General features: G+C 40.1%; 1 protein-coding gene and 1 pseudogene across 9 annotated transcripts in view; one reads left to right on the plus strand and one right to left on the minus strand.

Moving 5' to 3' along the window:
- LOC106509183 (histone-arginine methyltransferase CARM1-like) overlaps positions 1 to 14,277 on the plus strand; it is a 292,946-nt gene that overhangs the window by 30,450 nt on the left and 248,219 nt on the right. The gene's annotated exons all lie outside the window — the stretch shown is intronic.
- LOC146407041 (signal recognition particle RNA) lies at positions 1,868 to 2,147 on the minus strand (annotated as a pseudogene).

The following is a 14,277-nucleotide window of genomic DNA, read 5'->3' on the forward strand; positions in this document are numbered from 1 at the left end:
GTGAACTCTTCTTCCCTTTCTTAGTTTAGGATTGTCCTTTCATTAATCTGGAAGAGTTTGGAAAGTATCTAAATAAGTCAAATAGATAATCGAGTATAAAAATGAAGCGGTTTTTTTGTTTGTTTGTTTTTTGATTTTGTTTTTTTGTCTCTGAGGAATGGTGGAAGGATGCTAGGTTTTTTTTGTTTCTTAGAGGTTACTCATCTCATGAGAGGAGGGAGAAGAAATGTCAGAGGAACAGATCCTTTATATCATGTAGGAGGAGTAATCTCCCTTCATTAAGTCTGTGATCAAAGTATCAGTAAGTTGAGGCCCTGGAACAGAATCCAGAAGTAAGTCACCTAGGTATGATGTAAGCATTAATTACTTTTCATTCCACATGTATTGACTGAACATATATTCTGTACTAAGCAACTGTGTGGGCAGTACACAGGCTGTAGAAATGCTCAACTTTATGGAACTAATATATTTTTCTTTTATTTTTCTTTATTATTATTATTTTTTTGGCCGACCTGTGGCATATGGAGTTCCCAGGCTAGGGATCAGATCCGAGCTGCAGTTGCCACCTGAACTGAATTGCCAGATCCTTAACCCACTGAGCAAGGCCAGGGATCGAACCTGCAACCTCATGGTTCCTAGTCAGATTCGTTAACAAACTGAGCCATGATGGGAACTCCTGGAGCTAATATTTTAATTAGTGAAAGACCATAGCCAAAGACAAAGCAAGTTAATTTCAGAGTGAGAGAAATGTTTTGAAGAAAATGAACAGAAAGAAAAACATAGAGACATTGAGAGGAAAGTTAATTTAGAGAGTGTGGTCAATGAAGGCCTTTCTGAGGATGGAATATTTGATCTGAGGCAGGAAGGATGAAAGGAGCCAGCTAAGTAAAGAGCTGGAGGAAAAATAGCATAATCCGAGAAGACTGGCAGATGGAAAGGCCCTGGAGCTAGGAGCTGGTGCATTTGAGATGGTCAGCCCTGCTGATGCTTGTTAAGGGAACGAGGTGATGATGTGAGTTAAAGTTAGCGTTCTGGTTATTACTGGAGTGTAACAAGCCACCGCAGTGACTTAAAATAACTATTTCATAATGTTCCCAGACTCTATGGATTAAGACACCAGGCAGGGCTTGACTGGGTGTTTCTCTTGCTTCTTGTGGCGTTGACTTTTTGACCCTAAGCTGGTGGCCAGCCTGGCCTGGGCGATCCAAGAAGCCTTCATTCAGCCGGGTTGGCATCTGGGCTGGTGTGATGGCCACTTTTGTGTGGTAATTTGGGTAGGCCATGTGTCCAGATAGTTGATCAAACATTATTCCAAATGTTTCTATGAGGGAGTTTTGGGATGAGATTAATATTTAAATCGGTGACTGTGAGTAAAGCAGATTGTCCCTCCAGAATGTGGGTGGGCCCCATGCAATCAGTTGAAGGCTTTAATAGCCCAAAGGCTGATCTTCCCTGAGCAAGACAGAATCCTGCCAGTAGATGGCCTTTGCACTTGAACTATAGTGCTAGACTATCATTAGGGAGACTATATATGGCTTCTGCATGTGGCATGGCTTCCTCCTGCTTGGTTTCTTCACCCTGCAACTTCTTCCAGGGAGACTTCTGATTCCAAGCAGGAGTCTTCCAGCAGACAGTGTAGGAGATGCATTCCTTTTTGTGACCCATGCATGGACGTCCATTCACATCACTTCTGTCATGCTTTATTGGTCAGAGCAGTTACAAGCCTGCCCAGGTTCAAAGGGAGAGGATGTAGACCCCACCTCTTTATGGGGGAAGTGTCAAAGAATTTGGGGACAATGTTTTAAAACTGTCAGACCAACTGGGTCATGTAGGATCTAAAACACACACACGCAAACACACACTCATTAATGGGGTTTTGAAGGAACTGTAATAACAGTTCTCTTCATCATAATTACTGATAAGCATGGGAGTTTTGACCTGCTCCGTTTCCGACCTGGGCCGATTCACCCCTCCTTAGGCAACCCGGTGGTCCCCCGCTCCCGGAGGGTCACCATATTGATGCCGAACTTAGTGCGGACACCCGATCGGCATAGCGCACTGCAGCCCAGAACTCCTGGGCTCAAGCGATCCTCCAGCCTCAGCCTCCCGAGTAGCTGGGATTACAGGCGCGCGCCACCGCGCCCGGCTTTCATAATTACTGAAACAGCTGTTAGCATGGCTTTTGACATCTACCACTAGGCTTTCTCACTCTTCTCTTATAATGTGAACTTGCCTTCCACTTGGGGTGAGCACTCCATGAAACATCTTCTCTGCAAGCAACAGACTAGGAAGCAAGCAAGAAGAGGGCTGGAGTGGGCTAAATCTGAGAACCCTGGGGGAGAGGGCAGGGAGGGGCTAGAATTGTTACTGAGGCACAGTATTTCTCAGTTGGGCACAAGTAGCATTTGTGCTGGGAACATTCTTCATTGTGAGAGACATTGCAGAATGGTTAGCACCCTGGCAGCAAATGCCAACAACCCCCACTCTCACATCCCAGTTCCTGTGACAGTGAGGACCACCCTTCATCCATGCTCATAGAACTCCCTTCACAGGGACACATGAGAGAGGAAAAATGCAGAATCCTGCCACCAGTCTATTCCCAGCAGTCACAAACTCAGCATACTCTTTACGCATCTCCATCCAAACTGTTTGAGAAACAACTACATATTTCCTTGGCACAATAATCCCTCCCCCAAACAGTAACTATTCCTCATACTCACAGTCAAGTCTGACCTTGCTACCATTTAATCCTGGCAACCATTTCAGCATTGTTGCCCTGAGGAGTTGTTTTAAAATGTGAAATACAGTCAGAATCCTGCCAAGTAACTCCTTTCTTTCATTGTTACTTTACCAAAAGCAGTGCTTTCATGATTTCATTATAGCTTTCTAAGGAAGATATTTAATGCAATGGAACCGAGGCTTTCAGTGAGACCTGTTTTGTGTTCCAGCTCTATGGGCTGTATACCAGTGAAGAGAAAGCATTTCCTTCCTCTGTCAGGCAGCAACAGGACCTCGAATAGATGACAAATGGAAAACCGTTCAAGGCCCGTGTATGTCTGAGTCTAAAGACACCAGAAGTAAAAATAGATGAAAGGACTTGTTTTCCTGGCCAGATAAAGACCCTTTAAGATGCCTTTCTTCCCCTGATTTCAATAGCCTTACTAAGTGGTGGTCTGTGATCACTACCAATGAATAAACCAGTTAAGAGATAGGCAGGCCACTGACTAATACTTACAGTCAGGGCCACTGTGAAGAGAAAAGAGACTTGGGCATCTGATGAATAAACTGTAGGTAGTGTAGCTGCCCTTACTTTTCAGAGTTATTATTCAAAACAAAGAGGTTATTGAAGATAAAAAAAGAAATGTCACCAACATCCTATTTGTGCTTTGTGTGGGGACTGGCCATAGGATGTGTGAAATAGATAATTACTTTAAAAGATGAGGTTTATAGGATTTCCCATCATGGCTCAGCGGTAAGAAACCCGACTAGTATCCATGAGGATGTGGGTTCGATCCCTGGCCTCACTCAGTGTGACAGGGATCCAGCATCTCTGTGAGCTGTGGTATAGGTCACAGACATGGCTCAGATCCTGAGTTGCTGTGGCTGTGGTGTAGGCCAGCAGCTACAGCTCTGATTCGACCCCTAGCCTGGGAGCCTCCATATGCCATGGGTGCAGCCCTAAAAAGACCAAAAAAAAAAAAAAAAAAAAAAAAAAGATGAGGCTTGTAAAAATGTGCAAGAGTAGATCCATCCTTATAATGAAACCCCTTCTGTCCCCCTTCTTCTCCCCTCTTTGGTCACAAGTGATGTGCATGCTTACCCCTGACACGTTGGAGCTGAGGTATGGAATGCACTGTCATCAGCATCCTCCTCCTCCTCCCTGGATTTCCCTCCCTGTAAATCCCCAGTGCCTGGGAGCCCTCCCTACAACACTACCTTCCTTCCCAGTCTTGCCAGGGTTTCCCCCCCAAGATTTGTGAGTAAAAGCTGAAGCGGTTAGGTTTTCCCAGTGCACTAGCATTTTAATAGGGACACATCCCTTGTTTAGTGGAACCACCTTATATTCTTGAATAATGTCCTTTTTTTCTGGTCTGAGAGATATGTGGGTATCTCAGATCACGTTCTAATTATTATATTTACTTCCATTTAGCTAAGCTACTCTTCCGTGGTAGATCTGACACACATTATCTCTGACCTGGAGGGTAGATCATAGTGACCTTATTTTATTGGCCCCTTTTGTTTCAGATACATTGCCCTCAAAACCTGATTAGTTCCCCACCCTTACATGATACTGTCTTGTGTTTAGCTATCTGGTCTTTAGCCTGTGGTAGGTTGGACATCTAACTCCAAACCCAAAGTTGGATTTGCCCATAAGATGAAGAAATGCTTGCTTGTTGTTCTAGGGAGCTGGATTCTTCAATGAGCTTAGAAACATGAGTGGCTGATAATATTGTTCTTGGCATATTTTGGTCAGAAATGAAGTTTCCTAAACTCTAGGCAGGCCAGCCATCTAAATAAAATTGTGTGACCTTTTGTTAGTTGTTTCTCTCCATTTTAACCTCTGTTTTATAATGATGTTAGTGAGGTGGTTGGATCAACCAGATGAGGTTCTCCCATTTACTGGCTTCACGACCTTGGGTACATTTATCAAACCTTCCTGAACCTGGGTTTTCTCTCTTGGAACCTGAGAAATCCTTATCCCATAAAGTAATGGGGAAAAAACTAAATAATAAAAAAGTGAAAAACTCGAGATGACTTCTACTAATTTTCAAAGTAAATACAGTCAGAATTGTCAAGTAAAAATAATGCAGAGATATTTGACAAGCAGTTGTAAACCAAAACTGCCACTTCTGTGGATCTTACGTTCTCATACCAATGAAGAAGCATCAAATTGTTTATCTATGCTGCACTTCCTGAAGGACTACTGGAGGAACTATATATTTTATGATTCTCACATATTCATTGTATATAGTTGTCTTTGACATTCAGAATATGGCTAACTCTCTAATATCAACCCTCTCTACTGAGGAAACTTTTCTTTTCTTTTTTTTGGCCACACCAGAGACATATGGAAGTTCTCAGGTCAGGAAACTTCTGAGCTGCAGCTGTGACCTATGCCACAGTTGTGGCAATGCTGGATCCTTAATCCACTGTGCCAGAGCAGAAACTCCAAGGAACATTTTCTCAGAGCCTTTTTATGTGCTATTCCTTCTTGTTGAGATGCTGTCCCCATATCCCCATCCCAGTCCTTCATATATTTGAGTTCTTCTCATCCTTGAGTTCAAAGTTTGAAAGTTATATTTCTTACCAGGCTAAGTACCCACTTACTGTATCCACCCCCATTTATTTCAGCCTTCTTGCTTTCATAGCAATGATCACAACTTGTAATGAGAAATTTAGAAAAAAATATTTATCCTTGGTTAAAATGGAAGTTGGAATCATGGGCCACAAATCACAGGAGTATTTAATGAGAAACCTTGAGGAGACGGGAAGAGATTAACCTAAATGCTTTTGAGAATGTGATAAGGTTGAAGCATATTTTCTAATTAGGAATCATAAAGGCATAAAGGATAAGGAGCACTTGCCAGGTCAGGTGAAAGGACGGTTTGGTTCAGAGCTACACATATTATGAATTTTGTCATCAGGAAATTGAGTTCCTGGTCAGTATCTTGGCTGAGAAGGGTAAAAAGGTCTCCTGTAATATTTTCTTTTTAACTATAGAAAGTTTATTGTTCTCTCCTATAAAATATAAGTCAACCTTAAGGCTCTTATGACCACTGAAAAGCTTATTTAACATGTTTGTTATGGGAAATTATATTTATTTACCATACATTTATTTTAGAAAGTTGCATTTGCTAGGATGTTTGTTGTGGAAAATCGAGTTTATTTATCTAGTTGTGTTGTCCACAGCAGCACTGTGATAGATAGGTTACTAACTTTCTTCAGTAATGCTCCCTGTATCAGTGATGGGAATTTATTTCATTTATTGGTTCATGCAGTTCATATTTACTGCACACCTATTATGAGCCAGGCATTGTCCAAGGTTCTGGGCAAATAGCAGTGGATTAGTTATCTATAGCTGAGTAAAAAATAACCACCAACTCAGCAGCTTAAAAAAACACATACTAATTACCTCACTATTTCTAGGGTCAGGAGTCTTGGTCATGGTTCAGCAGGGTCCTGAACTTAGGGTCTCTCAGACCTTCAGTCAAGGCTCTGCTTGTGCTGAGGTTTCATCAGTATTTGATTGGGGAGAGATCCAAGCCCACTTGTGTATTATTGGCCTAATTCAGTTCATTGAGAACCTTGGTTCCTTGTGGCACATTTGCAAGAGGCCTTCTCCAGTTCCTTGGTACATGGGTTGCCCAACATGGCAATTCTATCGTCAGGGCCAGTAAGAGAGAGAGGACTCTGAAAACAAGATGAGTCGCAGTCTTTTTTTTTGGCTAGATCCCTGGCATATGGACATTCTTGGCCAGGGACTGAATCCAAGGCACAGCTGTGACCTATATTGCAGCTGCAGCAGTACCAGATCCTTAACCCACTGTGCTGAGCCAGGGATTGAACACATGCCTCAGCAGCAACCTGAGCCTCTACAGAGACAATACTGGATCCTTAACCTGCTGTGCCACAGTGGGAACTCCCAAAAGTCTCAGTCTCTTATGTAACCTAATCATGGAAATGACATCCATGACTTTTGTTATAGTCTATTGGTTAGTCACTAACTATCAGTCCATACCTAATGGGAGAGGATTCCATAGTGGCATGAATACCAGGAGGCAAGGATCATCTTGGAGTCTGCCTGCCACAAAGAATGGACAAAACAAAGTCATTTCTTTTACCAAGCATGCATTCTAGAACCATTCAGAAAGTGTCAGGGTCTTTGTCTTTGCTGGATTTTCTGTGGGCCTGTTAGAAGAAAATATATTTATGCTTCTAACACAAATTGCTAAACACCTCATGAAGAACCCTTCTTTATAAAATTAGTTATCACATATAGTCCTACCGTGAAACTCTTTGGGAGTTTTGGAACTAAATTGCAGAACTAAAGTATCTCAAGGTCTATGAAATCTCTCAGCAGAGCTGCAGTGATCAGTGGAACAGAAAATCAGCTCCGGTGTGCTTTTGGCTTTTAGGTCCTTTGCTTTGGAGAGCTGGGTGGCAGAGACCTGTATTTATGATTAAGACAAGTCATGTGGTAACGTCGATTTAATTTTTAAGTCAGCTTTTCTTCATTATGACTTCATTTCTCTGTCTGAAGGGCTTTGCTAGCTTTTCCTCTTTACAGGGATGCGGGGAAGAGAGATGTATTGAAGATAAAATTTGTCTTCTGTTTAGGTTCAGACACTGAAGCATTTTTATTAAGTCACTCACAGGGGAGACAGAGTGAGGCATTGTTTCAAATACTAGAAATTACAGTGAAGTTCTATAAAGTGAAACAAAGAAGTTAGTACAAGATGGGAAAGGAGAAGGAAAGAAGATGGGTAGATGAAAGGGAGGGAGGAAGAGAAGAAGAAAGGAAGCTAGAGCACTCACTGTTGGTTGATTGCATCTTAGGCGATAAACAACTGGTACATTCTAGGGATATTGCTGTTTTCCATACCAGGCATGTTTTATGTCATCATCTAAAATATATTTCACAGAAGTTCCTATCATGGCTCAGTGGATTAAGAACCTGACATCGCGTCTGAGAGGATGTGGGCTTGATCCCTGGTCCCGCTCAATGGGTTAGGGATCAGGCATTGCTGTGAGCTGTGGTGTAGGTCGTAGATTCAACTCGGATCCCACATGGCTGTGGCTGTGGCTGTGGTGTGTGGGCAGCTACAGCTCCTCTTTGACACCTTGCCTGGGAACTTCCATATACCACAGGTGCAGCCCTAAAAAGAAAATGTGTGTGTGTGTGTGTGTGTATCAGAGTCCAGAGTTTAGCACTTATATTTTAAAAGACATGGAGATAGATTCTGGGCAGGCCTGAAAAAATGCCTACACTTTGAATCTTGAGTACCAGAAACAAAGATGAGTGAAAATCCATAAGTTAGGACTGGGAAGAGGAAAGTGATCTGAATTTCGTGAGCTGTTGCCAGCCTAAGTCCCGCTAATGACATTGCAGATCTCATGGTTTTTGTAAATATTGCAAATTAATGTGAGATGCCCTGCTATACTTGGAAAAAGACTGAAGCACAGCTCAGAAACCGGCCTAAGATAGAAGAAAGGACAGAACCGATAGTGCAGACCCAGCTGTTGGGGCTAGAATCTGTGCCCTCAAAATGCATCTCTGGAGAGTTGTCCTTGTGGCTCTGTGGCTTACAAACCTGACTAGTATCCATAAAGAGTTGGGTTTGATCCCTTGCCCCGCTCAGAGGGTTAAGGATCTGGTGTTGGTGTGAGATGTGGTGTAGATTTCAGACATGGCTCAGATCCCGTGTGGCTGTGGATGTGTCATAGGTTGGCAGCTGCAGCTCTGATTCGACCCCTAGCCTGAGAACCTCCATGTGCTGCAGGTGCAGCACTAAAGAGCAAAAATAAAATAAATAAATAAATACACACTTCTCTGTGCTTGGAAAACAAAGAGTCTGTGCCATTGCTTCATGAATTTCCTTTGCATAAAGCTTATTTTTTGTCCTTATGGGGAGACTCATTTCTATTTCATATTTTTTTCTTCCTCAGAAAAGTAAGTTTTTAAATCCTGTTTCCATAGATGACATGTCCTTCAGGATATGAATTCTGTTTCCTTAGATTTTTAGCATTATCAGATCAGAAGAACATGTCAATATTAATTTTCTGATCTGTAGAATAATAATAGCACAAGAATCAACTGTAGCTCAGAGAGGTGGACTGAAGCTCCAGGCACAGCTAGCTAGGACAGAAATGAGTGGGGGTTGGAGCTCGGGCCCCTGCCATCCAGTTCACCTCTTTTTTAGTCTCCTTAGAGAATATTTAGAATAAATTCTCACAGCCAATTTATATGATCTGTATCTCTTGTCTCCCAGGAATACTGTGATTTTTCTCTTTCATTTACGAGAGGAATTTTTTTTCTCCATAAAGCATTTGGTCCCTTGATATCCAGTTAGAATGGTAATCCATTATATGGTGTTGAAACATTTCAGGTGTACGGCTTTCCCTGCATTTCTCTGTATTCTGACATGGACCTTCACTTTCAGCTTCTTGAAGTCTGAGATTGTGCCTTCATCATCTGTTTGTTTTTAAGAAGATGTTCAGTAAGGCGTGGTTCTAGTGGGTATAGTTGGGCAGCTTCTGGGGGAGAAAGTATATTTTTCCCTTGGAAATTATGGATCTACATCCATATCATCTTTACTCAGCCATTTTTACAGTGAGCTGATTTTTCTGTGAAACTTCTTGCAAATTAATCAATTTCTCCTTGCTTTTATTAGTTAATTTTGTTCCACTTGGAGCAATTCTTCCTAATCAGAACATGTGCTTGCACTTTAATGTAATAATACAACTGTGAAGGGAAGCATTTGTGCTAGTTTGCTTGTCTGCCTCAACAAAACATCCTTTAGTGAAGTCAGCTCCAGGTTTTCCTACTTTTTCCTCCATGATTCTTTCTCAAATATGTATCATGCTTTTAGTTTGCTCAATTCCCATGGGCCAAACATATTTGCAATCTGTGGATTACAACCCCCTTGCAAAAAAAGGTGAAATTATCATGCTAAGTGAAGTCAGTCAGACAATGAGACACCAACATCAAATGCTATCATTTACATGTGGAATCTAAAAAAAGGACACAATGAACTTCTTTGCAGAACAGACAGTGACCCACAGACTTTGAAAAACGTATGGTTTCCAAATGAGACAGGTTGAGGGGTGGGGGGGATGCATTGAGGGTCTGGGATGGAAATGCTATAAAATTTGATTGTAATGATCGTTTAAATGTAATGAAATTCATTGAGTAATAAGGGTGAAATTTCCAACAAATCTCATTCCTTAGAAAGGTAGAAAGGACACTTGTGTCCATGAAGCTTAGATCCTGAGAAATAGGGATTTCACATAGTTTGAATTAGCATAGTAGCCTTTAAATAAACTTTTTCCAAAGCAGCATATTCTGTCATTGGCAAGTAGCAAGATTATGAAGTTCTGTGATCATTTTAATTATTTCTGATAATCATTTGCTTATAATTACTAAGCACCTTCTGTGCCGGTACCATTATATCACCTTACCAGTAATAAAATAAGTTACTTTGTATGATTCTTACTCTTGATGACATTACACAATAGACACACAGAATGTTGGCAGCACTTGGTGGACCCAGAGTCCCAGAACTTAGGAAAAGGTATATTTTTGCCCTTATACTTCTTGACTTGATTCTCTTGTTTGTCTCTAGAAACCACCAGCTCCTAAATTCATAGAATGAAATTTCCATTAAACACACAGGGTTAACAGTAAGAGAAGAGAGACACATAATGCCGAGGGATTAAAGCATGAGCAATAAAGTAATGAAGGCTAGAAAGAACCACGAACACATGTCCATCTTTTTATAATAGCCTCAGGGAGTAATTACCAAATATCACATTTACTACTTAGCAAAAGTCTTTTATTGGATAGGTAACTGCCACCTAAGATTTCTGCTTTTTATTTTTGTCTTATATTTTTCTATTTTTATCTTCTTTTTAAAAAAATTATTACAGTTTATTCACATTGTCCTGTCAATTTCTGCTGTATAGAAAAGTGACCCATTTATACATTTATATACATTCTTTTTTAAAACATTATCTTCCATCATGTTCTATCACAAGTGATTTGATCTAGTTCCCTGTGCTATACAGCAGGATCTCATTGCTTATCCATTCCAAATGCAATAGTTTGCTTGTACTAACCCCCAAATCCCTGTCCCTCCAAGTCCCTCTCATTCTCTCCTCCTCCCCCCTGGCAACCACAAGTCTTCTCCATGTCCATGAGCTTGTTTCATTTCTGTAGATAAGTTCATTTGTTCCATATTTTAGATTTTAGATGTAAGTGATATCATATGGCATTTGTCTTTCTCTTTCTGACTTACATCACTTAGTATGAGAGTCTCTAGTTCCATCCATGTTGCTGCAAATGGCATTACTTTGTTCTTTTTTATGGCTGAGTAGTATTCCATTGTGTATATGTACCACATCTTAATCCATTCATCTGTCGATGGATATTTGGGTTATTGCCATGTCTCGGCTATTGTGATTAGTGCTGCAATGAACATAGTGATGCATGTATCTTTTTCAATGAAAGTTTTGTCCAGATATATGCCCAGGAGTAAAATTGCTAGATTATATGGTAGTCTATGTATAGTTTTCTGATCTACCTCCATACCATTTTCCATAGTGGTTGTACCAATTTACATCCCCACCAAAAGGGCAGGAGGGTTCCCTTTTCTCTACACTCTCTCCAGCATTTGTTATTTGTAGACTTACTAATGATGGCCATTCTGACCATACTACTGAAAGCAATCCACAGATTCAATGTGATCCCTATCAAATTACCCATGACATTTTTCACAGAAGTAGAAAAAACAACCCCAGCATTTATATGGAATTATAAAAGACCCTGAATTGCTAAAGCAATCCTGAGAAACAAAAGTCAAGCAAGAGGCATAACCCTCCCAGACTTCAGACAATATTACAAAGCTACAGTAATCAAGACAGACATACAAATCAATGGAACAGAATAAAAAATCCAGAAATAAACCCAGACACCTATGGTCAGTTAATCTTTGACAAAGGAGGCAAGAATATAAAATGGGGAAAAAGACAGTCTCTTCAGCAAGTGGTGCTGGGAAAACTGGACAGCTGCATGTAAATCAATGAATCTAGAACACACCCTCACACCCTACACAAAAATAAACTCAAAATGGCTTAAAGACTTAAATGTAAGACAAGACACCATCAAACTCCTATAAGAGAACATAGGCAAAACATTCTCTGACATCAACCAAACAAATGTTTTCTTAGGTCAGTCTCCCAAGACAATAGAAATAAAAACAAAAATAAACCACTGGGACCTAATCAAATGTACAGGCTTTTTCACAGCAAAAGAAAACATAGAAAAACAAAAAGACAACCTACAGAATGGGAGAAAATAGTTTCAAATGACACAACTGACAATGATTTAATCTCCAAAACATGCAAACAATCATACAACTCAACAGCAAAAAAATAAACCCAACTGAAAAATGGGCAGAAGACTTAAATAGACATTTCTCCAAAGAAGACATACGAGTGGCCAACAGATACATGAAAGAATGCTCAGCATCACTAATTATCAGAGAGATGCAAATCAAAACTATAATGAGGTACCACCTCACACCAGTCAGAATGTCTCATATCTTTCACTTTTAGGTAGTTAACTACTTGGTGGGGGCATGAGAGGTCCATCAAATACGTGTAAGTCTTCTGTGACTCTGAGAGGCCCAGTCTTGCTATTTCAGGCATGACAGTACATGCTCTGATTTACTAGACAATTTGTAAACATGTTTTTTGGTGGGCTGTATCATGACATGGGTGGAAAACTAGAGTTCTCAAGCCAGTAGTCCTTAGAAGTACTTTATGTGGTAGAAAAACATTAAACATTTTGGTAGTTCCCTGGTAGCCTGACAGTTAAAGACTTGATGTTGTCACTGTTGTGGCTTGGGTCACTACTGTGGCTCAGATTTTATCCCTGGCCTGGGAATTTCTGTATGCCAAAAATTTGTGGTTTTTTTGCTTTATTTTTTAGGGTTGCACCTGTGGTGTATGGAAGTTCCAGGTTAAGGACTGAATCAGAGCTGCAGCTTCTGGCCTATACCACAGCCACAGCAACCTGGGATCCAAGCTGTGTCTGTGACCTACACCACAGCTCACAGCAACCCTGGATCCTTAACCCACTGAACGAGGCTAGGGACTGAACCTGCATCCTCATGGATACTAGTTGGGTTTGTTACTGCTGAGCCACAATGGGAATCCCACCTCCCTCCCCTAGTTTTTTTTTTTTAAATTAGCTGGGGAGTTGAATTAATGGTGATGGTGTAAATCTTAATCTATTCACGCATCCTCCCCCCAAACAAAAATAACAACATGAAGAAATAAAACTCAAGCTCTCAGCATAACAAGAAGACAAATATTATTCAACCTTCAAAACACCTGCGACTGCAAAAGTAAACATGGAATCCCAGTGAGTTGTCTCTCATCCTCCTGCTATAAGCCCTTGGATTATAAGGGCAGTCTCTGGAAAGTTGCATAAAAGAGAGAAGAAAAAACTTATAGCAGGCTTGCCAATGATCGAAAACTATCCTTGTAAAGAGATAGTTTTAGTTGTGCGAAGGAAAAAGCTTTTAAACTGGAACTCAAAATACTGATGCAATAAAAGAAATGGTTAATAAAATGTACTACAGAAAAACACAAAACTTTGCAATTCAAAAATATAACTGACAAACTGAGAAAATATTTGCAACATATATCACAAAGTGCTAATGTCCTTAATATATAAAGAAATCTTTAAAATTTTTTAGGTAAATAGATTAAAATCCAATAGAAAAAAATGCAAAAGATAGGAACAGACAATTCACAAAGATGTAAAATGGGCTTTCAACATATAAGAAGTTATTCAGCCCTAAATAAGAAAACTGAAAGATAAAAGTACTCTTAAATATTATATCCTATATATCAGATAGGCAATAATTAAAAAATATAAGAACACATTCTGTTTTTGAGACTGCAAAAATAGGCACTTCTACACACTGGTGGTGGAAATGCAAATTGGCACAATCCTTTTGGAGGAGAGTTTGGCACCATCTGAACAAAACAAACAAACTACATATGTTTTGGTGTTTAATGCAGTAATGTCACTTTTAGGAATTTACCCTGAAGGTACCCCTTTAACAATATGGAAACACATATGTGAAATTTTTTTCATTGCAGTAGAATTTGTAATTGTATAATGTTGGAGACAACCTAATTGTTGAAATCTTGAAAATTGATTAAATAAACTGTGTTACATAGGTATGATGGAGATTGTGTGGGTGTAAAACAAAGGAGGATAATTGTGGAATGATTTCAAGGATAAGTGTAAAAGGCAAAGCAGAAAAGAGTATCTATAATCTACTACCTTTTGTATAAGAAATATGGGAAAATAAGAAAACATGTGCATCTGAACTTTATACCCAAAAGAAGGAAAGGTACTTGAGAGACTAATTAAACTGGTTACTTAAAGGCAAAGACAGGGGTATGGGAATGCAGTGGAAGGGGTAGAAATAATTGGGAGGAGAGGTGGAGACTTATTAAAATACATATATAATTTGTATAGTT

This window comes from Sus scrofa, chromosome 1 (assembly GCF_054392235.1).
Source record: "Sus scrofa isolate SSC_HxYL_T2T_F1_AM1 chromosome 1, Sscrofa_HxYL_maternal_Yorkshire_Landrace_v2.0, whole genome shotgun sequence".
Lineage (NCBI taxonomy): Eukaryota > Metazoa > Chordata > Mammalia > Artiodactyla > Suidae > Sus > Sus scrofa.